The 27591-nt window shown below is 46.9% G+C and overlaps 1 long non-coding RNA gene across 1 annotated transcript; it reads left to right on the top strand.

Moving 5' to 3' along the window:
• Positions 1-10431: 10431 nt before the first annotated feature.
• On the top strand, positions 10432-21493 carry LOC129488751 (uncharacterized). The gene is made up of 4 exons (XR_010122125.1): positions 10432-10753; positions 14007-14103; positions 15219-15300; positions 20247-21493. It is a non-coding gene; the product is annotated as an uncharacterized lncRNA (long non-coding RNA).
• The last annotated feature ends 6098 nt before the right edge of the window (positions 21494-27591 follow it).

Here is a 27591-nt window from a genome sequence, read left to right as displayed (position 1 = left end):
TGGGATTACAGGTGTGAGGCACTGCACCAGGCCTGTGTCTTGACTTTTTAATTATCACCATTCTAACTGGCATTAGGTGGTATTTCATTGTGGTCTTGATTTGCATTTCTCTAATAATCAGTAATGTCAAGCTTTTCTTTTCATATGTATCAGCCACATAAATGTCTTCTTTTGACAAGTGTCTGTTCATGTCCTTTGCCCACTTTTTGGTGGGGTTGTTTCTTGTAAATTCGCTTAAGTTCCTTGTAGATTCTGGATATTAAAAGTTTGTCAGATGAGTAGCTTGCAAATATTTTCTCCCATTCTGTAGGTTGCCTGTTCAGTCTGATGATAGATTTTTTTGCTGTGCAGAAGCTCTTTAATTAGATCTCATTTGTCAGTTTTGGCTATTGTTGCAGTTGCTTTTGGTGTTTTCGTCATGAAGTCTTTGCCCATGCCTATGTCCTGAATGGTATTGCTTAGGTTCTCTTGGTTTTGTTTTAAGTTTTAAATTTAAGTCTTTAATCCATCTAGAGTTATTTTTTGTAGAAGGTATAAAGGAGGGGTCCAGTTTCAGTTTTCTACATATAGATGGCCAGTATTCCCAACGCCATTTATTAAATAGAAGATCCTTTCTCCATTGCTTGTTTTTGTCAGTTTTGTCAAAGATCAGATGGTTGTAAATGTGTGGTTTTCTTTCTGAGGTCTTTGTTCTACCCCATTGCTCTACATGTCTGTATTGGTACCAGTACCATGCTGTTATGGTTACTGTGGCCTTGTAGTATAGTTTGAAGTCAGGTAACAGGATTCTTCCAGCTTTGTTATTTTGCTTAGGATTGTCTTGGGTGTACCAGGTCTTCTTTGATTCCATATTAAATTTACATTTTTTAAACTATGTTAAAAATATCAGTGGTAGTTTGATGTGAATAGCATTGAATCTCAAAATTACTTTGGGCAGTATGGCCATTTTCATGAGATTGATTTTTCCTGTTCTTGAGGATGAAATGATTTTCCCATTTGTTTGTGTCCTCTCATTTCCTTAAGCTGTGGTTTGTAGTTCTCCTTGAAGAGGTCCTTCATATCCCTTGTTAACTGTATTCCTAGGTATTTTCTTCTGTTTGTAGCAACTGTGAATGAGAGTTCATTCATGATTTGGCTCTCCACTTGTCTATTGCTGGTGTAAACTAATACTTGTGATTTTGGCACATTAATTTTGTATCCTGAGACTTTGCTGAAGTTGATTATTAGTTTAAGGAGTTTTGGGGCTGAGATGATCGGGTTTTCTAGGTATTAAATCATGTCATCTGCAAACATTTGATTTCCTCTCTTCCTATTTGAATATCCTTTACTTCTTTCTCTTGTCTGATTGCCTTGGCCAGAACTTCCAATGCTATGTCTAACGGGAGTGGTGAGAAAAAACATCCTTGTCTTGTTCTAGGTTTCAAGGGAACGCTTTCAGCTTTTTCCCATTTAATAAGATGTTGGCTGTGGGTTTGTCATAAATAGCTCTTATTATTTTGAGATATGTTCTATCAATATATAGTTTATTAAGAGTTTTTAATATGAAGAGATGTTGAATTTTATCAAAGGCATATTCTGCTTCTATAAAAATAATCATATGTGATGGATTATGTTTATTGATGTGCATATGATTGAACAAGCCTTGAATCCCAGGATTGAAGCTGACTTGATCATGGTGGATTAGTTATTTGATGTGCTGCTGGATTCAGTTTGTCAGTATTTTATTGAAGATTTTCTCATTGGTGTTCATCAGGGTTATGGGTCTGAAGTGTTTCTTTTTTTGTTAGGCTGTTAATTACTGTCTAAATTTCAGAACCTGTTATTGGTCTATTCAGAGGTTTGACTTCTTTCTGGTTTAGTCTTGTGAGGGTGTATGTGTCCAGGAATGTATCCATTTCTTCTAGATTTTCTAGTTTGTTTGCATAGCGGTGTTTATACTATTATCTGATGCTAGTTTCTACTTCTGTGGGGTCAGTGGTGATACCCCCTTTGTCTTTTTTTATTGTGGTTATTTGATTCTTTTTTCTTTTCTTTATTAGTATAGGTAATGGTGTACCTTTTTTGTTAATTGTTTTTAAAAATCTACGTCCTGCATTTACTGATTTTTGGAGGGTTTTTTGTGTCTACATATCCTTCAGTCTTGTTTTGATCTTAGTTATTTCTTGTCTTCTGCTAGCTTGTGGATTAGTTTGTTCTTGCCTCTCTTTTAATTACGATGCTAGCGTATCAGTTTGAGATCTTTCAAGCTTTCTGATATGGGCATTTAGTGCTATAAATCTCCCTCTAACACTGCTTTAGCTGTTCCTCAGAGATTCTAATAGATTGTCTCTTTCTTCTCATTGGTTTCAAATAACTTTTTGATTTCTTCCTTAAGTTTATTATTTACCCAGGAGTCATTCCGGAGCTGGCTGTCCAATTTCCATGTAATCGTGTGGTTTTGAGTAAATTTCTTAATCCTGAATTCTAATTTGATTGCACTGTGGTCTGAGAGACAGTCATTATTTGCGTTCTTTTGCATTTGCTGAAGAGTGTTTTACTTTCAATTATGTGGCCAACTTCAGAATAAGTGCCATGTGGCACTGAGAACATATATTCTGTTGATTCGGGGTAAAGAGTTCTGTGGACATCTACTATGTCCACTTGATCCAAAGCTGAGTACGACTCCTGAATATCCTTGTTAATTTTCTTTCTCATAGATCTAATACTTACAGTGGGGTTTTAAAATCTCCCACTATTATTGTATGGGAATCTAAGTCTCTTTGTAGGTCTGCCAAACTTGTTTTATGAATCTGGGTGCTCCTGTATTGAGTGCATATGTATTTAAAATAGCTCTTCTTATTGAATTGTTCCCTTTACCGTTATGTAGTGCCCTTCTCTTTTCTGTTGGTTTAAAATATGTTTTGTCAGAGAATGGAATTTTAACCCCTGCTTTTTTTGCTTTCCATTTTCTTGGTAAATTTTCCTACATTCCTTTATTTTAAGCCTGTGTGTGTCTTTGCACAGGAGATGAGTCTCCTGAATACAGTACAAGAATGGGTCTTGACTCTTTATCCAATTTGCCAATCTGTATCTTTTAACAGGAGCATTTAGCCCACTTACATTTAGGGTTAGTATTGTTATGTGTGAATTTGATCTTGTCATCATGAAGCTAATGACAAGAAGCTAACTGGTTATTTTGCACACTAGTTGATGCAGTTTCTTCACTGTGTCATTGGTCTCTATATTTTGTTTGTTTTTCAAGTGGCTGGTGCTAGCTTTTCCTTTCCATATTTAGTCCTTCTTTTAGGAGCTCCTGCAAAGCAGGCCTGGTGGTAATAAAATCCCTCTGCATTTGCTTGCCTGGAAAGAATTTTATTTCTCCTTTTCTTATGAAGTTTAGTTTAGCTGGATACGAAATTCTTCTGGGTTGAAAAATTCTTTTCCTTAAGAATGTTGAATATTGGCCCCCAGTGTGTTTTGGCTTATAAGTTTTCTGCTGAGAGGTCTTCTTTTAGTCTGATGGACTTCCCTTTGTAGGTGACCTGGTCATTCTCTTTGTCTGCCCTTAACAGTTCTTCGTTCATTTCCACCTTGGAGAATCTGATGACTGTGTGACTTGGGATTCATCTTCTCATGGAGTATCGTAATGGTTTTCTCTGTATTTGAATTTGCATGTTGGCCTGTCTTGCTAGATTGTGGAAATTCTCCTAGATAATATCCTGAAGTGTGTTTTCCAGCCTATTTCCATTTTCCCTGTCTCCTTTTCCAATCAATTGCAGGTTCAGTCTTTTTATGAAGTTCCATCTGTCTTGGAGTCTTTGTTTATTCCTTTTCATTCTTATTTCTCTAGTCTTGCCTGCATGTCTTACTTCACCAAGGCGGTCTTCAAACTCTGATATCCTTTCTTCCATTTGGTCTATTTACCGATATTTGTGTGTGCTTCATGAAGATCTTGTGCTGTGTTTGTCAGCTCCATCAGGTCGTTTATGTTCCTCTCTCTAGTGGTTATTCTATTTAGCAATTCCTCTAACCTTATATTAAAGTTCTTAGCTTCTTTACAATGGGTTAGAACATGCCCCTTTACCTCAGCATCATTTTTTTATTTTAATTTATTATTATTATTATACTTTAAGTTTTAGGGTACATGTGCACAATGTGCAGGTTTGTTACGTATGTACACATGTGCCATGTTGGTGTGCTGCACCCATTAACTCGTCATTTAGCATTAGGCATATCTCCTAATGTTGTCCCTCCCCCCACCCCCACCCCACAGCAGTCACCGGAGTGTTGTTCCCCTTCCTGTGTCCATGTGTTCTCATTGTTCAATTCCCACTTATGAGTGAGAACATGCAGTGTTTGGTTTTTTGTCCTTGCGATAGTTTACTGAGAATGATGGTTTCCAGTTTCATCCATGTCCCTACAAAGGACATGAACTCATCATTTTTTATTACCCATTTTCTGAAGCCTACTTCTATCAATTCATCTATCTGATCCTCCATCCAGTTCTGTGCCTTTGAGGCATTGTGATCATTTGGAGTAGAAGAGGCACTCTGGCCTTTGGGGTTTACAGGATGTTTTCATTGATTATTTTTTCATCTTTTTGAGCTTGTGTAGTTTCGATGTTTGAGGCTGTTGACCCTTGGATGGGGTTTTCTAAGTACAGAATTACATCATCAACAAAGAGAGACAGTTTTGACTTATTTTTTTATTTGAATGCCTTTTATTTCTTTCTCTGGCATGGTTTCTCTGGCTAGGAATTCCAGTACTAGGTTTAGGAGGAACAGTGAGAGAGGGCATCCTTGTCTTGTTCCAGTTTTCAAGGAGAATGCTTTCTGCTGTTGCTGATTCAGATGGCTTTCATTATTTTGAGGTGTGTTCCTTTAGACAGATGCTTAGTCTATTGAGGAGTTTTATTATAAAGGAATGTTGGGTTTTATCGAAAGCTTTTTCAGCATTTATCAAAATGTTAATTTTTTAATGTTTAATTTTATGGGTATATAATAGGTGCATATAATTATGGAGTACATGGGGCATTTGTATGCAGACATACAATGCATAGTAATCACATCAGAGATAATAAGGTATCTATCCTCTGAAGCATTTATCCTTTGTGTTACAAACAACCCAATTATACTATTTTAGTTATTTTTTAATGTACAGTTAAATTATTTTGACCATAGTCACCCTGCTGTGCTATCAAATACTAGGTATTATTCATTCTTTTATACTATTTTTTTTGTACCCATTAATCATCCCCATCTCCTCCCCACTCCGTTAATACCTTTCCCAGCCTCTGGTAACCATTCTACTCTCTATCTTCACATATTCACTTGTTTTGGTTTTCATATTCCACAAAAAATGTGAGAGCATGTGATGTTTTTCTTTCTGTGCCTGGCTTACTTCACGTAACATAATGAGCTCCAGTTCCCTTCATATTGTTGCAAATAACGAGATCTCATTTTTCATGGCTGAATAGTGCTCCATCATGTGTAACACATTTCATCTATGGAACACCTAGGTTGCTTCTAAATTTTGGCTCTTTTAGACTGCGTATATCTTTTTCATATACTAATTTCGCATTTTGTAAGTATATAAATAACAACGAGATCGTGGGATCGTATGTAGTAGCTCTATTCTTAGTTTTTTGATAAACTTCCAAACTGTTCTCTACAGTGATGGTGCTAACTTACATTTCCATCAGCAGTGTTCAAGGGTTCCCTGTTCTTCATATCCTTACCAGCATTTGTTATTGTACATCTTTTGGATGAAAGATAGGCAATAACAAATGATGATATATCATTGTAATTTTGATTGAATTAATCTGATGTCAATAATATTGAGCACATTTTCATATGCCTGTTTGCTATTTGTATGTCTTCTTTTCATAACTGTCTATTCAAATATTTTGTCCATTTTTAAATCAGATTATTAGATGTTCTCTTAGAGAGTTCTTTAAACTTCTTACATATTCCAGTTTTTATCCCGTCAGATAGGTAATTTACACATTTTTTCTTATTCTATGGGTTGTCCCTTCACTTTATTTCTCCCACCTGTCTAATTCCTCTAGCTAAGACCCCCAGTACAATGTTTAATATCAGTGGTGAAAGTAAGAATCCTTATCACGTTCTAGATCTCAGTTAAAAGGCTTTCAGCTTTTCCCCATTCAGTATGGTAAAAGATGTGGGTCTGTCAAACATGGCTTTCTTTTTTTTTTTTTTGGAGACAACGTCTTGCTCTGTCACCCAGGTTGGAGTGCAGTGGTGTGATCTTAGCTCACTGCCACCTCTCGGGTTCAAGCAATTCTCCTACCTCAGCCTCTCGAGTAGATGGGACTGCAGGCACCCACCACCATGCCCAGCTAATTTTCATATTTTTAGAAGTGACAAAGTTTCACCATGTTGACCAGGTTCGTCTCAAACTTCCAACCTCAAGTGACTTGCCTGTCTCAGCCTCCCAAAGCACTGCAATTAAAGGTGTAAGCCACCACACCTGGCCATATATGGCTTTTATTAAATTATATAAATTTTGTTTTTGATAATGTTTATGTGGTGAATTATACTTATTGATGTGGGTATGCTGAACCAACTCTGCATGCAAGGAATAAAGTTTATTTGACCAGAAACTCAAAAGAATGCAGCCATTTGGGAGGCAGACATGGGTGGATCACCTGAGTCAGGGGCGTGAGCCACCGCCCCTGGCCCATCTTGCTTATGTTGATTGATTTCTTATGTCTCCCTAGAATGTATAAAACCCAACTGTGAGGCCGGGCGCGGTGGCTCACACCTGTAATCCCAGCACTTTGGGAGGCCAAGGTGGGCAGATCGCCTGAGGTCAGGAGTTCGAGACCAGCCTGACCAACATGGAGAAACCCTGTCTCTACTAAAAATACAAAATTAGCCAGGTGTGGTGGCGCACACCTGTAATCCCAGCTACTCGGGAGGCTGAGGCCGGAGAATCGCTTGAACCCGGGAGGCGGAGGTTGTGATGAGCCAAGATTGTGCCATTGCACTCCAGCCTGGGCCACAAGAGTGAAACTCCATCTCAAAGCAAACAAACAAATCCCCCTGTGCTCTGACCTCTTACACACCTGTCACGGCTGTACATCCTTAGCTCTGGCTAAATAACTTCCTAAATTCACTGAGACCTGTCTCAGATATTCGAGGTTCATGCTGGATGCATGCTGGTTGAGTGACATCATTGTCCCGTGGCAAGCCCCCAACCTTGGCAAAATCAACTTTCTTTTTTTTTTTTGAGAGGGAGTCTCGCTCTGTCGCCCAGGCTGGAGTGCAGTGGCACAATCTCAGCTCACTGCAAGCTCCGCCTCCCGGGTTCAGGCCATTCTCCCGACTCAGCCTCCTGAGTAGCTGGGACCACAGGCGCCTGCCACCACGCCCGGCTAATTTTTTGTATTTCTAGTAGAGACGGGATTTCACCATGTTAGCCAGGATGGTCTCAATCTCCTGACCTCATGATCCGCCCGCCTCGGCCTTCCAAAGTCCTGGGATTACAGGCGTGAACCACCGTGCCCGGCCAACTTTCTAAATTCACTGGGTCCTGTCTCAGATTTGCGGGGTTCATACTCATATAGGGGCTGCAGCTTCCTATACCTGATTCCCTAGGGAACCCAGCACTGCTCTGACATGACTGACCCTGCAGGTGCTGTGGCTAAAACCGCCTTTACAAAATACTAACTGAGGAAATCAGGACGGTGAAAGAGGCCTGACCTAACCGACTCTGTCTTGCTTCAAACGTTTAAGCCGTCCTTGTTCTTCCCTGGGCATAGGCCGAACTAACTTTGAGAAGAAATTCAGGCTGGGCGCCGTGGCTCACGCCTGTTATCCCAGCACTTTGGGAGGCCAAGGTGGGCAGATCACGAGGTCAGGAGATCGAGACCATCCTGGCTACCACGGTGAAACCCCATCTCTACTAAAAATAGAAAAAATTAGCCGGGCGTGGTGGTGGGCGCCTGTGGTCCCAGCTACTTGGGAGGCTGAGGCGGGAGAATGGCGTGAACTCGGGAGGCGAAGCTTGCAGTGAGCCGAGATCACGCCACTGCACTCCAGCCTGGGCGACAGAGTGAGACTCCTCAAAATAAAAAGAAGAAATTCAGTTCGTGGTGTGATTCTGAAACAAAATGGAAAACAGCCGTTTCCCTAAGGGCTAAGGTCCAGTCTGCCTTTGCAGGACTCACAAATTAGCTACAAAATTTAGAAATTACAGATTAGGGTTACTGCAGCCTCTGGCTCCAAGAGTGTTGCTCCGAAGGAGCGTGTCACTGTTGTAAAACTAAGATCGATGTTTGAGATGTTTTGCAGATCCTGCACTTGGCAGATCAGCTGACAACACCTAGACTGCTCATCTGGCCCAACCAGTTCTGCCATCCCATCCAGGAACAGAAAACAGCAAGAAAAACTCACTTCAGGCCGGGGTGCAGTGGCTTATGCCTGTAATCCCAGCACTTCGGGAGGCCGAGGCAGGAGGATCACTTGAGGTCAGGAGCTCGAGACCAGCCTGGCTAACACGGTGAAACCCCGTCTCTACTAAAAATACAAAAACTTAGCTGGGTGTGGTGGTGGGTGCCTGTAGTCCCAGCTACTTGGGAGGCTGAGGCAGGAGAATCGTGTGAACCTGGGAGGCGGAGCTTGCAGTGAGCCAAGATCGCACCGCACCACTGCACTCCTGCCTGGGAGACAGAGTGAGATTCCTTCTCAAAATAAAAATAAAAAAAAAAAAAAAGGAAAGAAAAAATACGGGAAAGTTCTCTACATCGATGTCAGCAACAGAGTATGAGCCATTGACAAGAAGATCCACCATGGTGGCCAGTTCCAGCAGCCTTGGTGAGCCATCTGATTGAGCTCTTGGGAAGATAACCTTCTCTACATCAATTCTGGACAGAAGCAGCGTGCTACGGTTTGGGTACAGTTTGTTTGGTCCTGCTAAGTTTCATGCTGAAATTTGACCCCCAGTGTGGTAGGTGGGGCCTGGTGGGAAATGTTTAAACCATGTGGGTGAATCTCTTATGAATGGCTTGGTCCTGCCTCCATAGTCATGAGTGAGTTATTCTCAGTTTCCAGGAGAACTGGTGGTTGGAAAGAGCCTGGCACCTCCACCCCTCTCTTGCTCCCTCTCTGCCCATGTGGTCTCCACACACAATGTCTTCCCTTCACTTTCAGTCATGACTGGAAGCAGCGTGAGGCCCTCACCACAAGCAGGTCCAAACACCATGCTTCCTGGACAACCTGCAGAACCACCATGAGCTGAATAAATAATCTTTTTTTTTTTTACCTTTTTTATTAAATTTTATTATTATTCTTTAAGTTCTAGGGTACATGTGCACAACGTGCAGGTTTGTTACATATGTATACATGTGCCATGTTGGTGTGCTGCACCCATTAACTCATTATTTAGCATTAGATATATCTCCTAATGCTCTCCCTCCCCGCTTCCCCCACCCCACATCAGTCCCCAGTGTGTGATGTTCCCCTTCCTGTGTCCATGAGTTCTCATTGTTCAATTCCCACCTATGAGTGAGAACATGCGGTGTTTGGTTTTTTGTCCTTGTGATAGTTTGCTGAGAATGATGGTTTCCAGCTTCATCCATGTCCCTACAAAGGACATGAAGTCATCATTTTTTACGGCTGCATAGTATTCCATGGTGTATATGTGCCACATTTTCTTAATCCAGTCTATCATTGTTGGACATTTAGGTTGGTTCCAAGTCTTTGTTATTGTGAATAGTGCTGTTATAAACATACATGTGCAAGTGTCTTTATAGCAGCATGATTTATAATATTTTTTTTTTGAGACGCAGTCTCGCTCTGTCGCCCAGGCTGGAGTGCAGTGGCGCCATCTCGGCTCATTGCAAGCTCCGCCTCCCAGGTTCAATTGATTCTCCTGCCTCAGCCTCCCAAGTAGCTGGGACTACAGGTGCACGCCACCATGCCCAGCTAATTTTTGTACTTTTAGTAGAGATGGGGTTTCACCATGTTGGCCAGGATGGTCTCCATCTCTTGACTTCATGATCCACCTGCCTCGGCCTCCCAAAGTGCTTGGATTACAGGCATGAGCCACCGCACCTGGCCAATCATCTCTTTATCAATTACTCAACCTCAGGTATTCCTTTACAGCAACATGAATGGACTAAGACACAGCTCCTGCAGGAACGGGGAGGCTAAGATGGTAGAGGTGCAGCCTGTGCAGCCGTCTTTCACCTTTGCTTTTGTTGCTATCCAGGTGTTTTCCATTGCATGTGCATGAAGCCCTATGCTTTGTTTAGGCGCCAACTGTTTGCATCATAACACATCTCCAGTCTGCTTCGTTCTTTTTTTTGAGACGGAGTCTTGCTCTTGTTGCCCAGGCTGGAGTGCAATGGCACCATCTCAGCTCACTGCAACCTCCACCTCCTGGGTTCAAGGGATTCTCCTCCCTCAGCCTCTCTGAGTAGCTGGGACTACAGGCACCCGCCACCACGCCCGGCTAATTTTTTTTTTTTGTATTTTTAGTAGAGACGGGGTTTCACCATGGTCTCGATCTCCTGACCTCGTGATCCGCCCGCCTCGGCCTCCCAAAGTGCTGGGATTACAAGCGTGAGCCACCACGCCCAGCCGCCTATCTCTAACTTTCTTTTTTCCTCCAAAGATTAATGTTTCTGGTGATTTGGAAAATAGATACAACTTTCCAAGCTCTGAGCCCAGAGCGAAACATAGTGTGAAGATCAGAGCTGCAGACGTCCGCATCCTGAATTGGAGTTCCTGGAGTGAAGCCACTGAATTTGGTAAGCATTGGGCGGAGGTAAGGGATGTTTGTGCCGTCTGCCACCACCTTGGAGCAGGCACAGAGGTCAGGTGCTCTGTCCTGGGCGCTGATACTGAGTTGAGAACGTTGCTGGGAGTTGTGTCAGGCTCTGAGTTTATCGCTGAGGCTCAAAAGAAGGAGGTGGTCTCATACTCGGTCAAGCAACATTGCTTTGCTGATGTTTTATCAGGACGGATGAGCTAGGCTCCCTTAATAACCAGAGAAGGGCCGGGCACAGCGGTTCACGCCTGTAATCTCAGCACTTTGGGAGGCCAAGGCGGGCGGATCATGAGGTCAGGAGTTTGAGACCAGCCTGGCCAACATGATGAAACCCCATCTCTACTAAAAATACAAAAACTCGGCTGGGTGCGGTGGCTCACGCCTGTAATCCCAGCACTTTGGGAGGCCGAGGAAGGTGGATCACAAGGTCAGGAGTTTGAGGCCAGCCTGGTCAACATGGTGAAACTTCATCTCTACTAAAAATACAAAATTAGCCCGGCGTGGTGGCAGGTGCCTGTAATCCCAGCTACTCGGGAGGCTGAGGCAGGAGAATCACTTGAACCCCGGAGGTGGAGGTTGTAGTGAGCTGGGATCACGCCACTGCAGTCCAGCCTGGGTGACAGAGCAAGACTCCATCTCAAAAACAACAACAACAACAACAAAAAAAAACAAAAAAAACTAGCCAGGTGTGGGGCACATGCCTGTAATCCCAGCTACTCGGGAGGCTGAGGGCAGAAGAATGACTTGAACCTGGGAGGTGGAGGTTGCAGTGAGCTGGGATCACACCACTGCACTCCAGCCTGGGTGACAGAGCAAGACTCCATCTCAATAAATAAATAAATAAATAAATAAAAGCAAAAACTAGCCAGGCATGGTGGCACATGCCTGTAATCCCAGCTACTCAGGAGGCTGAGGGCAGGAGAATGACTTGAACCCAGGAGGCAGAGGTTGCAGTGAGCTGGGATCACACCACTGCATTCCAGCCTGGGTGACAGAACAAGATTCTGTCTCAAAAAAAAAAAAACACACACAAAAAAACTAGCCAGGCGTGGTGGCACATGCCTGTAATCCCAGCTACTCAGGAGGCTGAGGGCAGGAGAATCATTTGAACCCAGGACGCGGAGGTTGCAATGAGCTGGGATCACACCACTGCACTCCAGCCTGGGTGACAGAGCGAGACTCTGTCTCAAAAAAAAAAGGTAGGAGGTGGTCTCATACTCATACGGGGTCATGCAACATTGCTTTGCTGGTGTTTTTTTCAGGATGGATGAGCTAGAATTCCTTAATAGCCTGAGAAGGACTCCACTGATAGCCCTCCTAAAGCCCCACCTCCCTCTACCCCACTGGGAAATAATCAGTCAGTCTGTCCAGTCAAACCATCACCATTCTGGCTCCCTGGCCAAGGGGACGCTCTCTCCCTCTTTTTTCTTTTTTTTTTTTGAGACGGCATTTCGCTCTTGTTGCCCAGGCTGGAGTGCAATGACACCATCTCAGCTCACTGCAATCTCCGCCTCCCAGGTTCAAGTGATTCTCCAGCCTCAGTCTCCCGAGTAGCTGGGATTGCAGGCACCTGCCACCACACCCGGCTAATTTTGTATTTTTAGTAGAGACAGGGTTTCTCTATGTTGTCAGGCTGGTCTCGAACTCCTGGCCTCAGGTGATCCGCCCGCCTCACCTTCCCAAGGTGCTGGGATGACAGGCATGAGCCGCCGTGCCCAGCCGAGGAAGCTCTCTTCAAAGCCAGGTCTCGGCCGCCCAGGAGACAGGTCCATGCTTTTCTCTGAAGATGATTTTGAGGGCTCCAAATTGAAAAGGGGAAGGGGCAGGATATTGAGAAGTATGCAGTTTTCACCTAAACAAAGGGGACGGAGGAAAAAATGGGGGCTGGAGTACAGTAGTGCACCTCCACCTCCCAGATCACACAGACAAAATGGGATACAGAGATGATAGAGGTGCATTCGTGTCTGGTGGGCCGGGGTGACTGCACCTGTAAGAAATGTTTTTCGTTTGTTTATTTTTTGTTTTTTTTTTGAGACGGAGTCTCGCTCTGTCACCCAGGCTGGAGTGCAATGGCAGGATCTCGGCTCACTGCAACCTCCACCTCCTGGGTTCAAGCGATTCTCTGCCTCAGCCTCCTGAGTAGCTGGGATTACAGGCATGCATCATGCTTGGCCATCTATATATATATATATATATATATATATATATATATGTTTATTTATTTATTTATTTTGAGACAGTTTCTCTCTGTTGCCCAGGCTGGAGTGCAATGGCACGATCTCGGCTCACTGCAACCTCCGCCTCCCGGGTTCAAGCGATTCTCCTGTCTCAGCCTCCGGAGTAGCTGGGATTACAGACATGCGTCACACGTGGCCAGTTTTTGTATTTATTTATTTATTTATTTATTTTGAGATGGAGTTTCACTCTGTCACCCAGGCTGGAGTGCAGCGGCACGATCTCGGCTCACTGCAACCTCCGCCTCCCGGGTTCAAGCGATTCTCTTGCCTCAGCCTCCTGAGTAGCTGGGATTACAGGCATGCATCACACTTGGCTATTTATTTATTTATTTATTTATTTATTTATTTGACAGTTTCTGTCTGTTGCCCAGGCTGGAGTGCAATGGCACGATCTCGGCTCATCGCAACCTCTGCCTCCCGGGTTCAAACGATTCTCCTGCCTTAGACTCCCAAGTAGATTACAGGCGCACGCCACTATGCCTGGCTAATTTTGTATTTTTTTTTAGTAGAGACGGGGTTTCACCATGTTAGTGAGGCTTGTCTCGAACTCCTGACCTCAGATGTTGCACCTGCCTCGGCCTCCCAAAGTGCTGGGGTGACAGGTGTGAGCCACCGTGCCTGGCCCAATTTTTGTGTTTTTAGTAGAGACAGAGTTTCACCCGGGCTGGTCTCGAACTCCTGACCTCAAGTGATCTGTCTTCCTCAGCCTCCCAAAGTGCTGGGATTACAGGCCTGAGCCACCGCGCCTAGCCCATGGTGGTGAAGTTTTAACAGCTCACCACAAATTTCCTTGTGGGCAAAACATGGGGCAGGCGGGTCACCTTTCATCTCAGAGCCATCTTAGGAACCAAAAAGAGGGAGGCAAGTTTGCTGGTCCCCGTTCCCAGCTTGACTGTTCCCTTTGGCTAAATGTGTTTGGACACCCAAAGAGATTTAATTTCCTTTTGCACGTCCATCAGCGATTCACCGCAGACGCAAACCTGTATGTCTCTCTAGGCTCTGACGGCAGAAACCTCAGCTCTGTGTGCATTTACATGCTCCTGATCATGGGAACCCTTGTCTGTGGCCTCATCCTTGGCTTCCTCTTTAAAAGGTAATCTGTGAAACACCTGGGCCTCCCCCAGGCAAACAGGCCAGGCCAGGCCAGGAAAAAAGCGCTTTCTCCAAAGTCTGTCTCTGTCTCTGAGAAAGAGAAATAGCCTTGGCCGGCCGCAGCGGCTCACGCCTGTCATCCCAGCACTTTGGGAGGCTGAGGCGGGCGGATCTCCTGAGGTTTGGAGTTCGAGACCAGCCTGACCAACATGGAGAAGACCCCGTCTCTATTAAAAATACAAAATTAGCCGTGCATGGTGGCGGGTGCCTGTCATCCCAGCTACTCGGGAGGCTGAGGCAAGAGAATTGCTTGAACCCAGGAGGCGGAGCTTGCAGTGAGCTAAGATTGCACCACTGCACTCCAGCCTGGGTGACAGAGCAAGACTCCGTCTCAAAACAAACAAAAAAAACCACCTCCAACCCAGAAACCACAGTCTTCAAGGCTGGTGGGATCAAAGCAGGCGTTTCCGCTCTGGAGCTCAGCCCTTCAACACCAGTGACCTCAGACTCCCTGAACCTGCCCAGAGCTGACTGCCTGTTCCATTCCCATCCCTGTGCCTGAGGGGCTGAGGGAAGATTCTAGAAAGATTCCCTGTGAACATCACTGTGTATTCCTGTAGGATCTCCTGTTTTCCCAGTTTTTTTTTTTTTTTTTTTTTTTTTTTTTTTTTTGAGAGGGAGTCTCACTCTGTCACCCAGGCTGGAATGCAGTGGTGCAATCTCGGCTCACTGCAACCTCCGCCTCCCGGGTTCAAGCAATTCTCCTGCCTCAGCCTCCCCAGTAGCTGGGATTACAGGCATGCACCATGATGCTTAGCTAATTTTTGTACTTTCAGTAGAGACGGGATTTCACCATGTTGGCCAGGCTGGTCTCGAACTCCAGACATCAAGTGATCCACCCCCCTCAGCCTCCCAAAGTGCTGGGATTACAGGCGTGAGCCACCGCGCCCGGCCTAGTTCCTTAAGATTTTCATCACTTGGTGATTCTTAGTGAAGTTGTTTTGCGTAGTTGAGGGCAGACACCCTGCACACAGCATCCCTTGGCACAGGACGCTGATGGAAGGAACTCTGGTGACCTGGGGTTCGTTCTCTTCACACTTTCTCTCTGTGTCTCAGGTTCCTTAGGATACAGCAACTGTTCCCACCAGTTCCACAGATCAAAGACAAACTGAATGATAACCATGAGGTGGAAGACGAGGTAGGTAGGGGTGGGTGGAGCGGTGACCTGGGATGGAAAGCAGGTAGTGGGGAGCGTGGGACACGGCCTCTGAGTGTCGACTGTCTTGCTTCTCCACCAGCTGCGACTGCAGCGTTGCCACGGGTGTGGCTGGAATCTGTATCCCGCTCCTGGGCCTTCTCCCGGATTGGGGTTAGGGTCGTATCTGTGAGGTCCATCAGGAGAAACTGAGGCAGGGTAGTGGTCAAAAAAAGAAGATGGTAGAGAGGGCCGGGCACGGTGGCTCACGCCTGTCATCCCAGCACTTTCGGAGGTTGAGGCAGGCGGATCACCTGAGGTCAGAGGTTCGAGACCAGCCTGGCCAACATGGTGAAACCCCATCTCTGCTAAAAATACAAAAAATTAGCTGGGCATGGTGGTGCACGCCGTAATCCCAGTTACTCGGGAGGCTGAGGCCGGAGAATGGCTTGAACCCAGGGGGCGGAGGTTGCAGTGAGCCAAGATTGCACCACTGCACTCCAGCCTGGGTGACAGTGAGACTCCATCTCAAAAGAAAAAAGAAGGTAAAGGAGAGGCAGAAATAAAGAGACAAGACACAGAGGCGGAGAAAGATGGAAGGAGAGAGATGGTGGAGAGAGCAAGGAACAGAATGAGAAGGAGACACAAAAGAGAGGGAAACAGGCAGACAGACTGACAGAAACAAAGGCAGACACACCGAGAAACAGAGAGAGGGAGGGAGAAAAGGGAGAGGGAAAGAGAGACACAGAGAGGAAGACAGAGACATATGAAGATAAAAAGACAATAAGAGAGACAGAGATGGAGAAACAGAGACAGACAGATGGAGAAACAGACAAACAACAAACGTAAAGACCCAGGCGGAGGCTGAGCGCGGTGGCTCACACCTGTCATCCCAGCACTTTGGGAGACCGAGGCGGGTGGATCACTTGAGGTCGGGAGTTCGAGACCAGCCTGACCAACCTGAAGAAACCTTGTCTCTACTAAAATTACAAAAATTAGCCCGGTGTGGTGGTGCACACCTGTAATCCCACCTACTCTGGAGGCTGAGGCAGGAGAATCACTGGAACCCAGGAGGTGGAGGTTGTAGTGAGCCGAGATTGCACCATTGAACTCTAACCTGGGCAACGAGCAAAACTCTATATCAAAAACAAAAGAAAACAAAACAAAAAACCGCAGCAGGGAGAGGAGAGAGAGAAGAACAGAGGCACAGAGAGGGGAGACAGACAAAGACAGAGAGACACAGAGACAGACACAGAGACAGAAAAAGAGAGAGAGATGGAGAAGGAGAGATAGAGACAAGGACAAAGAGAAAAAGAGAGACAGAGGGAGAAACAGAGAGACATAGGTGGACACGGAGAGGGGAGACAGAGACAGAAAGAGAGACCAAGGGATGGGAGTGGAAGAGAGACAGAGGGAGGAAAGAGAGGGAGGCAGAGAAAAGAGACACAGAAACACTGAGAGAGACAGGGAAGACAGAGGAGTGGGACTTAGACTCAGCGAGAGCCCAGAGAGGGTGAACAAGGACGAGGAACCATGTGACCTGCACCCCAAGACCCCACTGGCGCTCCTCTCCCACCCACCTCTCTCCGGCTCAGGGACTGCGTCTTATGTTGCAGTAGGCTGGCAGGCTGGGAAGTCAGGTCAGGGCTGATGCTGCATCCCAGAGGCAGAACCGTCCTGCATTCTCAGAGTAGGAGATGAAATTTTTAAAAAGGAAATAAAACTCTTGTCCAGGGAAGCTCAGCTTTTATCCTTTAGACCTTCGACTGATTAGATGAGGCCCACCCTTCTCCTTTAGACTTTCAACTGATTAGATGAAGCCCACCCTTCCCACTTTAGACCTTTGACTGATTAGATGAGGCCCACCCTCCCCTTTATACCTTTGACTGATTGTATGAGGCCCACCCTTCCCCCTTTATACTTTCAACTGATTAGTTGAGGCCCACCTTTCCCCTTTAGACTTTTTTTTTTTTGAGATGGAGTTTCGCTCTTGTTGCCCAGGCTGGAGTGCAGTGGTACAATTTCGGCTCGCTGCAACCTCCACCTCCCAGGTTCAAGCGATTCTCCTGTCTCAGCCTCCCGAGTAGCTAGGATTACAGGCTCACACCACCACGCCCAGCTAATTTTTTGTATTTTTAGTAGAGACAGGGTTTCACCATGGCCAGGTTGGTCTTGAACTTCTGACCTCAGGTGCTCCACCCACCTTGGCCTCCCAGAGTGCTGGGATTACAGGCGTGAGCCACTGCGCCCAGCCACTTTTAGGCTTTTGACTGTTTGATGAGGCCCACCCTTCCCCCTTTAGACCTTCAACTGATTAGATGAGACCCAGCCTTCCCCTTTAGACCTTCGACTGATTAGATGAAGCCCAGCCTTCCTCTTTAGACCTTCAACTTATTAATTAGATAAGGCCTACCCTTACCCTTTAGACTTTCAACTCATTGGATGAGGCCCACTCTCCCCATTTACACCTTCGACTGATTAGATGAAGTCCACCATTCCCCTTTAAATCTTCGACTGATTAGATGAGGCCCACCCTTCTCACTTTAGACTTTTGAATGATTAGATAAGGCCCACCCTTCCCTCTTTAGACCTTTGACTGATTAGATGAGACCCACCCTTCCCCTTTAGACCTTCAACTGATTAGATGAAGCCCAGCCTTCCCCTTTATAGCTTCAACTTATTAGATAAGGCCCACCCTTACTCTTTAGACTTTCAACTGATTAGATGAGGCCCACTCTCCCCGTTTAGACCTTTGACTGATTAGATGAAGCCCACCATTACCCTTTATACCTTCGACTGATTAGATGAGGCCCACCCTCCCCCTTTAGACCTTCAACTGATTAGATGAAGCCCAGCCTTCCCCTTTAGACCTTCAACTTATTAATTAGATGAGGTCCACCTTTCCCCCTTTAGACTTTTGACTGATTAGATGAGGCCCACTCTCCCCATTTATACCTTCGACTGATTAGATGAAGCCCACCATTCCCCTTTATACCTTCGATTGATTAGATGAAGCCCACCCTTCCCCTTTAGACCTTCCCTTTCCCTTTAGACCTTTAACTGATTAGATGAAGCCCACCCTTCCTCTTTAGACCTTCCCTTCCCCTTTAGACCTTCAGCTTATTAATTAGATAAGGGCCGCCGTTACCCTTTAGACTTTCAACTGATTAGATGAGGCCCACCCCCTTTAGACCTTTGATTAGATAAAGCCCACCCACATAGACCAGTCCAATCTCTTTTCCTAGAAATCGATTGTGAACTTGACATCTACAAAGCACCTTCGTAGCAGCCCCTGAGTCAGGGTTTGATGCAATAATTGGGGACTGTAGCCCAGTCATGGGGACACGTCATTGGTGCCGGGTATCTGAGACAGAGAGCAAGAGATGAAAGGGAAACAGAGAGACCGAACCCAAAAGAGGTAGACACACAGGAAGATGGACATAGAAACCCAAAGATGGGGGTGGCAGACGGTGAGAGGGGGAGGGAAGAGAGACAGACCGAGAGAGAGGCTCAACAGCAAGACTCCAGAGAGGGTGACTAAGGGTGAGGGATCTGCGTGACCCGCATCCCAAAACCCCGTGGGTGCCCCTCTCCCACCTCTCTCCAGCTCAGGGGCTGTGTCTTTCTCCCATGGGGAACTCCAGTTCCAGTCCAGGGCTGCCCCCAGTGTCCTCTTCCCTGCCACATAGTTAACATCCCCCCAGTTGCCACTTGCACACCCCCATCCTAGACCCAGCCATCTGTCATTCCCTTACCTTCCACCCCTATGCCAGCCTCCTCCCTGGCCCCCACTTTCCAGTGAGCCCCAGGGGTCCCCCACATTGAGGTGCCAGGATGACAGCTTCAGGCTTCAACCTTCCCTTCTCTGAGCTCCATCAGCCCCAGGGGCTTAGCACCTGCTGTACCCTGCCCAGGTTTCACGCTCACAAGCTCTTCCAAAGGCCACCTTGTTCATCATCAACTATGAGGCCGCATAGGTGGATCTCTCTCAGATCTTTACCCCAGGAAAAGCCCCGGGCCAGGCGCAGTGGCTCACGCCTGTCATCCCAGCACTTTGGGAGGCCGAGGCAAGTGGATCACCTCGAGGTCAGGAGTTGGAGACCAGCCTGGCGAACATGGTGAAACCCCATCTCTACTGAAAATACAAAATTTAGCTGGTGGCGGCTAAAGGGGGAAGGATGGGCCTCATCTAATCAGTCGAAGGTATATAGGGGGAAGAGTGGGCCTCATCTAATCAGTCAAAGGTCTAAAGGGGAAAGGGTGGGCCTCATCTAATCATTTGAAAGTATATAGGGAAGAGTGGGCCTCATCTAATCTGTCAAAAGTCGAAAGGGGGAAGGGTGGGCCTCATCTAATCAGTCAAAGGTCTAAAGGCAGAAGGGTGGGCCTCATCTAATCAGTGGAAGCTATATAGGGGAAGGGTGGGCCTCATCTAACCAGTCAAAAGTCTAAAGGGGGAAGGGTGGACCTCATGTAATCAGTCGAAGGTATATAGGGGGAGGGGTGGGCCTTATCTAATCAGTCGAAGGTCTAAAGGGGAAGGGTGGGACTCATCTAATCAGTTGAAGGTATATAGAGAAGAATGGGCCTCATCTAATCAGTCGAAAGGGGGAAGGGTGGGCCTCATCTAATCAGTCGAAGGTATAGAGGGGGAAGGGTGGGCCTCATCTAACCAGTCAAAAGTCTAAAGGGGGAAGGGTGGGCCTCATCTAATCAGTCAAATTTGTGGTGGTGGGCACCTGTAATCCCAGCTACTCGGGAGGCTGAGGCAGGAGAATCGCTTCAACCCGGGAGGCCGAGGTTGCAGTGAGCTGAGATCACACCACTGCACTCCAGCCTGGGCAACAGGGTGAGACTGTCTTGAGGGACGAAAAGAAAAGAAACACAGCCCGCTGAGTCCCAGGCTGAGCTCGTGAAGATCTGACAGCCTGAATCCTCCTTTTTCTCAGATCATCTGGGAGGAATTCACCCCAGAGGAAGGGAAAGACTACCGCGAAGAAGTCTTGACGGTGAAGGAAATTACCTGAGACCCAGAGGGTGTAGGAATGGCATGGACATCTCCGCCTCCGCGACACTGGGGAATTGTTTTCTTGTTGATGATGCCGTGAGCTTTTTTGTCATTTTCTATGTTTTTATTTAAAAACATGATATTTGGGGCCAGGCACGGTGGCTCACGCCTGTAATCCCAGCACTTTTGGGAGGCCAAGGCGGGCAGATCACCTGAGGTCAGGAGTTCATGACCAGCCTGCCCAACATGGTGAAACCCCATCTGGACTAAAAATGCAGAAATTTACCCAGACGCGGTGGCGGACGTCCATCATCCCAGCTACTCGTGAGGCTGAGGCAGGAGAATTGCTTGAACCTGTGAGGCGGAGGTTGCAGCGAGCCGAGATTGCGCCATTGCACACCAACCTAGGTGACAGAGCAAGATTGCATCTCAAAACAAATAATAATAATAAATAATAAATAATAAAAACCTGATATTTGGCTGGGCGCCGTGGCTCATGCCTGTAATCCTAACACTTTGGAGGATTGCTTGAGACAGGAGTTTAAGACCAGCCTGGGCAACATAGCAAGATCCCATCTCTACAAAAAATGCAAAAATTAGTTGGGCATAGTGGCTTGTGCCTGTAGTCCCAGCTATCTGGGAGGCTGAGGTGGGAGGATCACTTGAGTTCAAGCTGACAGTAAGCTATGATTGCACCCCTGCACTCCAGCCTGGGTAACAAACTAAGACCCCATCTCTCTGTCTCAAAAAAAGTGATATTTCGCAAAGATGCTTAGACTCCAAGAAGCTTTTGCATCTTCTTCCAACCCAACCACTGAGGCACTGTCTAGCCTCCTCCTTAAATAACTGACCTGGTGAGCTGAGATTGCATCATTGCAATCCAGCCTGGGCCACAAGAGCAAAACTCCATCTCATCTAAAAAAAGAAAAAAAAAAAATCATGGCCGGGCACGGTGGCTCATGCCTGTAATCCCAGCACTTTGGGAGGCCGAGGCAGGCAGATCACAAGGTCAGGAGATTGAGAGCATCCTGACTAACATGGTGAAACCCCATCTCTACTAAAAATACAAAAAATTAGCCGGGTTTGGTAGCAGGCGCCTGTAGTCCCAGCTACTTGGGAGGCTGAGGCAGGAGAATGGCGTGAACCCAGGAGGCGGAGGTTGCAGTGAGCCTAGATCACACCACCACACTCCAGCCTGGATGACAGCGAGACTCCATCTGAAAAAAAAAAAAAAAAATTTATTATTGTACAGTGCCAGGCCTCCCTGGGTTAAAAATCCAGTTTTTAGTAGGTCTGGCTCCTTCTGGAGGACAAAGTGTTGATGTAGTTTGGTTGTTTGTCCCTTGCAAATCTCGGTTTCAAATTTGGTTCTCCGGGTTGGAGGTGGGACCTGGCAGGAGGTGTTTGAATCAAGGGGGGCGGACTCCTTATAAATAGCTTGGTGCCTTTCTTGTAGTAACGAGTGAGTGCTTTCTCTATTTGTTCTTGAAAGAGCTGGTTATGAAAAAGAGGCTGGTGGCCGGGCGCGGTGGCTCACGCCTGTAATCCTAGCACTTTGGGAGGCCGAGGTTGGCAGATTGCCTGAGCTCATGAGTTCAAGACCAGCCTGGGCAACATGGTGAAACCCCGTTTCTACTAAAATACAAAAAATTAGCCGGGTGTGGCGGCAGGTGCACCTGTAGTCCCAGCTATTCAGGAAGCTGATGCAGCAGAATTGCTTGAACCCGGGAGGCAGAGGTTGCAGTGAGCCAATATCATGCCATTGCACTCCAGGCTGGACAACAGAGTTAAGACTCTGTCTCCAAAAAAAAAAAAAAGGTAAAAAGAAAAAAAGGCTGGTACCTCCTTCCCTGCCTCTTGCTACCTCTCCCACCATGTAACACCAGCTCCCCTTCCTCTCCAACCAGGAGTGGAAGTTGCTGAGGTTCTCACCAGCAGCTGATGCTGAAGGCATGATTCCTGTACAGTCTGCAGAATCATCAGCCAAATAAACCTTTTTTTTTTTTTTTTTTTTTTTTTAAGATGGAGTCTCACTTTGTCTCCAGGCTGGAGTGCAGTGGCACAATCTCGGCTCACTGCAACCTCCGCCTCCCCGGTTCAAGCAATTCCCCTGCCTTGGCCTCCCAAGTGGCTGGGAATACAGGCGCCAGCCACCACGCCCGGCTAATTTTGTGTTTTGTTTTGTGTTTTCAGTAGAGACAGAGTTTCACCATGTTAGGCTGGTCTTGAACTCCTGACCTCGTGATCTGCCGCCCCCCCCCCCCCCCCGCCTCGGCCTCTCAAAGTGCTGGGATGACAGGCGTGAGCCACCGCGTCCAACCAAATAAACCTCTTTGTAAAATACATTACTCAGCCTGGGGAATTCCTTTGTAGCAACAGAAAACAGACTAAGACAAGGCAGAAATTCATTTCCCTCCATTTCCCACATCTAGAAAAGGCTGACTTTCTTCATTGGTGGTTGCTGTCACTCAGGCCTGCTCTTGCCTCCTCATATCACACTGGACTGTGACTCTCCTGCCTCCCTCTTATAAGGACAATTATTATTATTATTAATTGTTATTATTTGAGATGGAGTCTCGCTCTGTCACTCAGGCTGGAGTGCAGTGGCAAGATCTCAGCTCACTACAACCTCTGCCTCCCAGGTTCAGGCAATTCTCATGCCTCAGCCTCTCAAGTAGCTGGGATGACAGACACCTGCCACCACACCTGGCTAATTTTTGTATTTTTAGTAGAGATGGGGTTTCACCATGTTGACCTGACCACAGGTGATCCACCTGCCTCAACCTCTCAAAGTGCTGGGATTATAGACGTGAACCACCGCACCTGGCCCTTATAAGGACAATTATAATTACATGTCAGGCCCACGTGGACAGTCTGAATCATCTCTCCATGACAATATCCCTGGAATAAAAGTCCTCCTTCCACAGACAGCATTCTGTAACGTGTCAACAGGATGCTCATCCAGGTAAGAACATGCTGGGGGCTGTTATTCTGTGTAACACATGAGATTAGGACGTGGACATCTTTGGGACCATTATTCTACCACATGGGATTAGGATGTGGACATCTTTGGGGCCATCATTTTGTCTACTACATGGCATTAGGACATGGACATCTTTGGGGTAATTATTCTGTCTCCCACATAGAGATGAGGACGTGGACCTCTTTGGGGCCGTTATTCTGTCTGCCACATGGGATTAGGACGTGGCCATATTTACAGGACATTATTTTGCCTCCCACTATCAGTGAGTGATTCAATCGCCACAGATGCTTAAACATCAACTGAGACGGTGGCTGACAGGTGGTCTAGAGCCTATAGGGGACTTCAGGGCTTGGAGCCGAGAGAGAGCTGAGCTTGGGATGGATCTGACGATGAGATGGCAGCTCGATGAGATGGCAGCTCTTTTCCTTCCTCATGAGCATTCCACGTCCCTCCTGCAAACCCTGGCCAGCCCCTTGCTTCCGAATTTCAGGGGAGATTTGACGATGGAGCAGAGGCAGCCTTCCAGAACCTTCTACCCCTGACGTTTTGATTCACAAGTCAAAGCTTGGGGAAGAGATGGGACCAGGCTCTTGGCGGGGAGAAGCGTCTAACAGCAAGGAAGAAAAATTGTGGAATCCCCTGGGCCCGCAAGAAATGAGAAGAGGAGACCCTCACAGCCCCAGGAAGCAGGACCACCTCCTCAAGGGAGCACCACATCCCTGGGTAGGAACCTGTGGGTTTCAGAGACCTCAGGCCCCATTTAGCTCAGAAGCAGAGGCCTCCGGTGCCAAAGAGACAGCAGAGGCCGGGCGCAGTGGCCATACCTATAATCCCAGCGCTTTGCCAGGCCAAGGCAGGTGGATCACTTGAGGTCAGGAGTTCAAAACCAGCCTGGCCAACATGGTAAAACCCCGTCTCTACTAAAAGTACGAAAAAAAAAAAAAAAGCTGGGCATGGTGGCACACGCCTGTAATCCCAGCTACTCAGGAGGCTGAGGCAGGAGAATCACTTGAACCTGGAAGGCGGAGGTTGTAGTGAGCCAAGATCATGCCATTGCACTCCAATCTGGGTGACAGAGAGGAGCTGTGGCCAGGCACAGTGGCTAATTCCTGTAATCCCAGCACTTTGCAAGGCCAAGGCAGGCAGATCACTTGAGGTCAGAAGTTCAAAACCAGCCTGGCCAACATGGCAAAACCTCGTCTCTACTAAAAATACAAAAAAAAAGCCAAGTGTTGTGGCAGGCACCTCTAATCCCAGCTACTTGGGAGGCTGACGCAGGAGAATTGCTTGAACCCAGGAGGTGGAGGTTGCAGTGAGCCAAGATGGCACCTTTGCACTACAGCCTGGGTGACAGAGCAAGACTCTGTCTCAAAAAAAAAAAAAAAAAAAAGCCGTGACTGGGCGCGGTGGCTCACTCCTGTCATCCTAACACTTTGGGAGGCCGAGGTGGGCGGATCACCTGAGGTCAGGAGTTCGAGACCAGCCTGGCTAACATGGTGAAACTCCGTCTCTACTAAACACATAAAATCTTAGCTGGGTGTGGTGGCGCCTGTAATTGCGGGTGCCCTACTCAGGAGGCTGAGGCAGGAGAATTGCTTGAACCTGGGAGGCAGAGGTTGCAGTGAGCCGAGATCATGCAATTGCACTCCGGCCTGGGTGACACGGCGAGACTGTGTCTCAAAATAAATAATAAAATAAACAGCCAGCAGAGACAGGGCCTAGGATGACTGAGGCCCCTGAAGGCTGTGGAGATCAGCCCCTCCCCTGTGTTCTCTGGCACCTAAGGACCCTCTCCAAGGGATGGGTGGGCAGAGGCTGTTAATATTGACTGAGAGGGAGCTTCTGCCCAACCCCACCGCGCCTGCCCAACCGCACTGCCCAACCGCACTGCGCCTGCCCAACCCCAGTGCACCTGCCCAAACACACTGCACCTGCCCAACCCCACTCCACCAAAGGAAGAGCAATGGAGACACTCAACCCTTTGCATGCCTAAACTGGAGAAGACTGTTCATAAGATGCATTCAGGTGGGATTCGCACTGTTGGGGGGGGGTCGCGGCTCACCTGTGTGAGATCAGGGTTGTGCAGGTGGAGAAAAGAGAGGGCGGGGAGAAAGATTCTATGATGAGGCCGGGTGCAGTGAAAATGGGTCTCAAAAGAAATTTAAAAAATAGAGTATATAGAAGACAGATAGATGATAGATGACAGATGAAAATATATATGATAGATAGATGTATAAGTAACATGATAGCTAGATAGATGATTGACTGATAGATGCTTGATAGATGATAGATGGAATTTTATTTTATTTTGTTTTAAGAGGCAGAGTCTCATTCTGTCACCCAGGCTGGAGTGCAGTGGTGTGATCTCACCTCACTGCAACCTCCGCCCCCCAGGGTCAAATGATTCTCCTGCCTCAACCTCTTGAGTAGCTGAGATTACAGGTGTGTGCCACCACACCCAGCCAATTTTTTATATTTTTGGTAGAGATGGGGTTTCACCCTGTTGGCCAGGCTGGTCTTGAACTCCCTATCTCAAGTGATCTACCCGCCTCAGCCTCCCAAAATGCTGGGATTACAGGCATGAGCCACCTTGCCCAGCCATAATAGATGAATTTTAGATAGATGATAGACTAGATAGATAGATAACATAAAATAGATGATAGATGAATGGATAAGTAGATGATAGCTGGATGAATGGATGGATAGATGACAGATAGATAGACTATAGATCGATAATGATAGATTGATGATAGACAGAATGATAGATAATAGATGATAGATGATAAATAGATGAGTGACAAAAAATGGATGATAGATGGATAGATAGACTAGATAGATATATAGATAGATACATAGGTACATAGATAGACCAATAGATGGATAGACAAATATATAGATACATAGATAAATAGACCAATAGATGATAGATAGATAGATGATAAATAGAATAGATAGATGGATAGACACATAGATACATAGATGATGTTAGATAAAATGGATAGACACAGAGATACATAGATGACAGATGATAGATTAGATAGATGATAGGTAGATAGATAGACAGATAGCTGGGATCTATCTGCTATTTCTCAGGCTCCCTCCTGGAAGTTGGAACTGATCTCACTTGTTCCAAGACCCTCACCTTAAATCACATTGTTAGATCGTGAACTATCCAAAGCCCCCAGGCCAGCAAAGATACTACCAGGGGCCATTCCAGGACCTGAGGGATCACCACCGTCCACCCAAGACCCAAGGCAAGACTCCCCTTTGGGTAAGGCTAGGTCTTCAGTGCACAGCGTCTAACAAGGGACAGGAGAAAGGTATCTCCTGGAGATGGGCTGGCCTGAGAAGAGCCATGGAGACTCATGTTCAGCCCCTGCCCATCCACCCGGGAGGGAACACTGGCGTCATGGGGCTGCCCAACGCCTGGGCTCTCCTGAATGAGATCAGCAGCACTACCACCTCCTACACCCATGCCTGCGTCTCTCATCCTGTTGAGTCATGCCGTGGGGAGCAAGTTCCCTAATTCTGTCTTCCTGTGTGAACACAAAACCAGCAGCCGACGCCCCAGACACAGGCGTTGAGGGCATGGGGCCAACACGCTTGCCCCCCTAACGGTTTGCTGAATAATCACTAACAATGAACCAGATAGATTACTAAGAAACAAGACATGCATATTTTCTTTCTTTTTTTTTTTTTGAGACGGACTCTGGCTCTGTCATCCAGGCTGGAGTGCAGTGGCGCGATCTCAGCTCACTGCGGGTTCTGCCTCCCGCGTTCACGCCATTCTCCTGCCTCAGCCTCCCGAGTAGCTGGGACTACAGGTGCCCACTACCACACCCGGCTAATTTTTTTTGCATTTTTAGTAGAGACGGGGTTTCACCGTGTTAGCCAGGATGGTCTCGAACTCCTGACCTTATGATCCGCCTGCCTCGGCCTCCCAAAGTGCTGGGATGACAGGCGTGAGCCACCGCGCCCAGCATTTTTTTTTTTTTTTTTTTTTTTTGAGACGGAGTCTTGCTCTTGTCACCCAGGCTGGAGTGCAGTGGTACGATCTCAGGTCACCACAACCTGCGCCTCCTGGGTTCAAGCGATTCTCCTGCCTCAGCCTCCTGAGTAGCTGGGATGACAGGCATGCACCACCATGCCCGGCTAATTTTGTATTTTTAGTACAGACGGGGTTTCTCCAGGTCGGTCAGGCTGGTCTCGAACTCCCGACGTCAGGTGATCCGCCCGCCTCGGCCTCCCGAAGTCCTGGGGTTGCAGGCATGAGCCACTGTGCCTGGCCAAAGCATGCAAATTT

Source organism: Symphalangus syndactylus, chromosome 8, assembly GCF_028878055.3.
Source record: "Symphalangus syndactylus isolate Jambi chromosome 8, NHGRI_mSymSyn1-v2.1_pri, whole genome shotgun sequence".
Lineage (NCBI taxonomy): Eukaryota > Metazoa > Chordata > Mammalia > Primates > Hylobatidae > Symphalangus > Symphalangus syndactylus.
The sequence above is the reverse complement of the archived record's forward strand: the minus strand, read 5'-3'. Positions and strand labels throughout refer to the sequence as shown.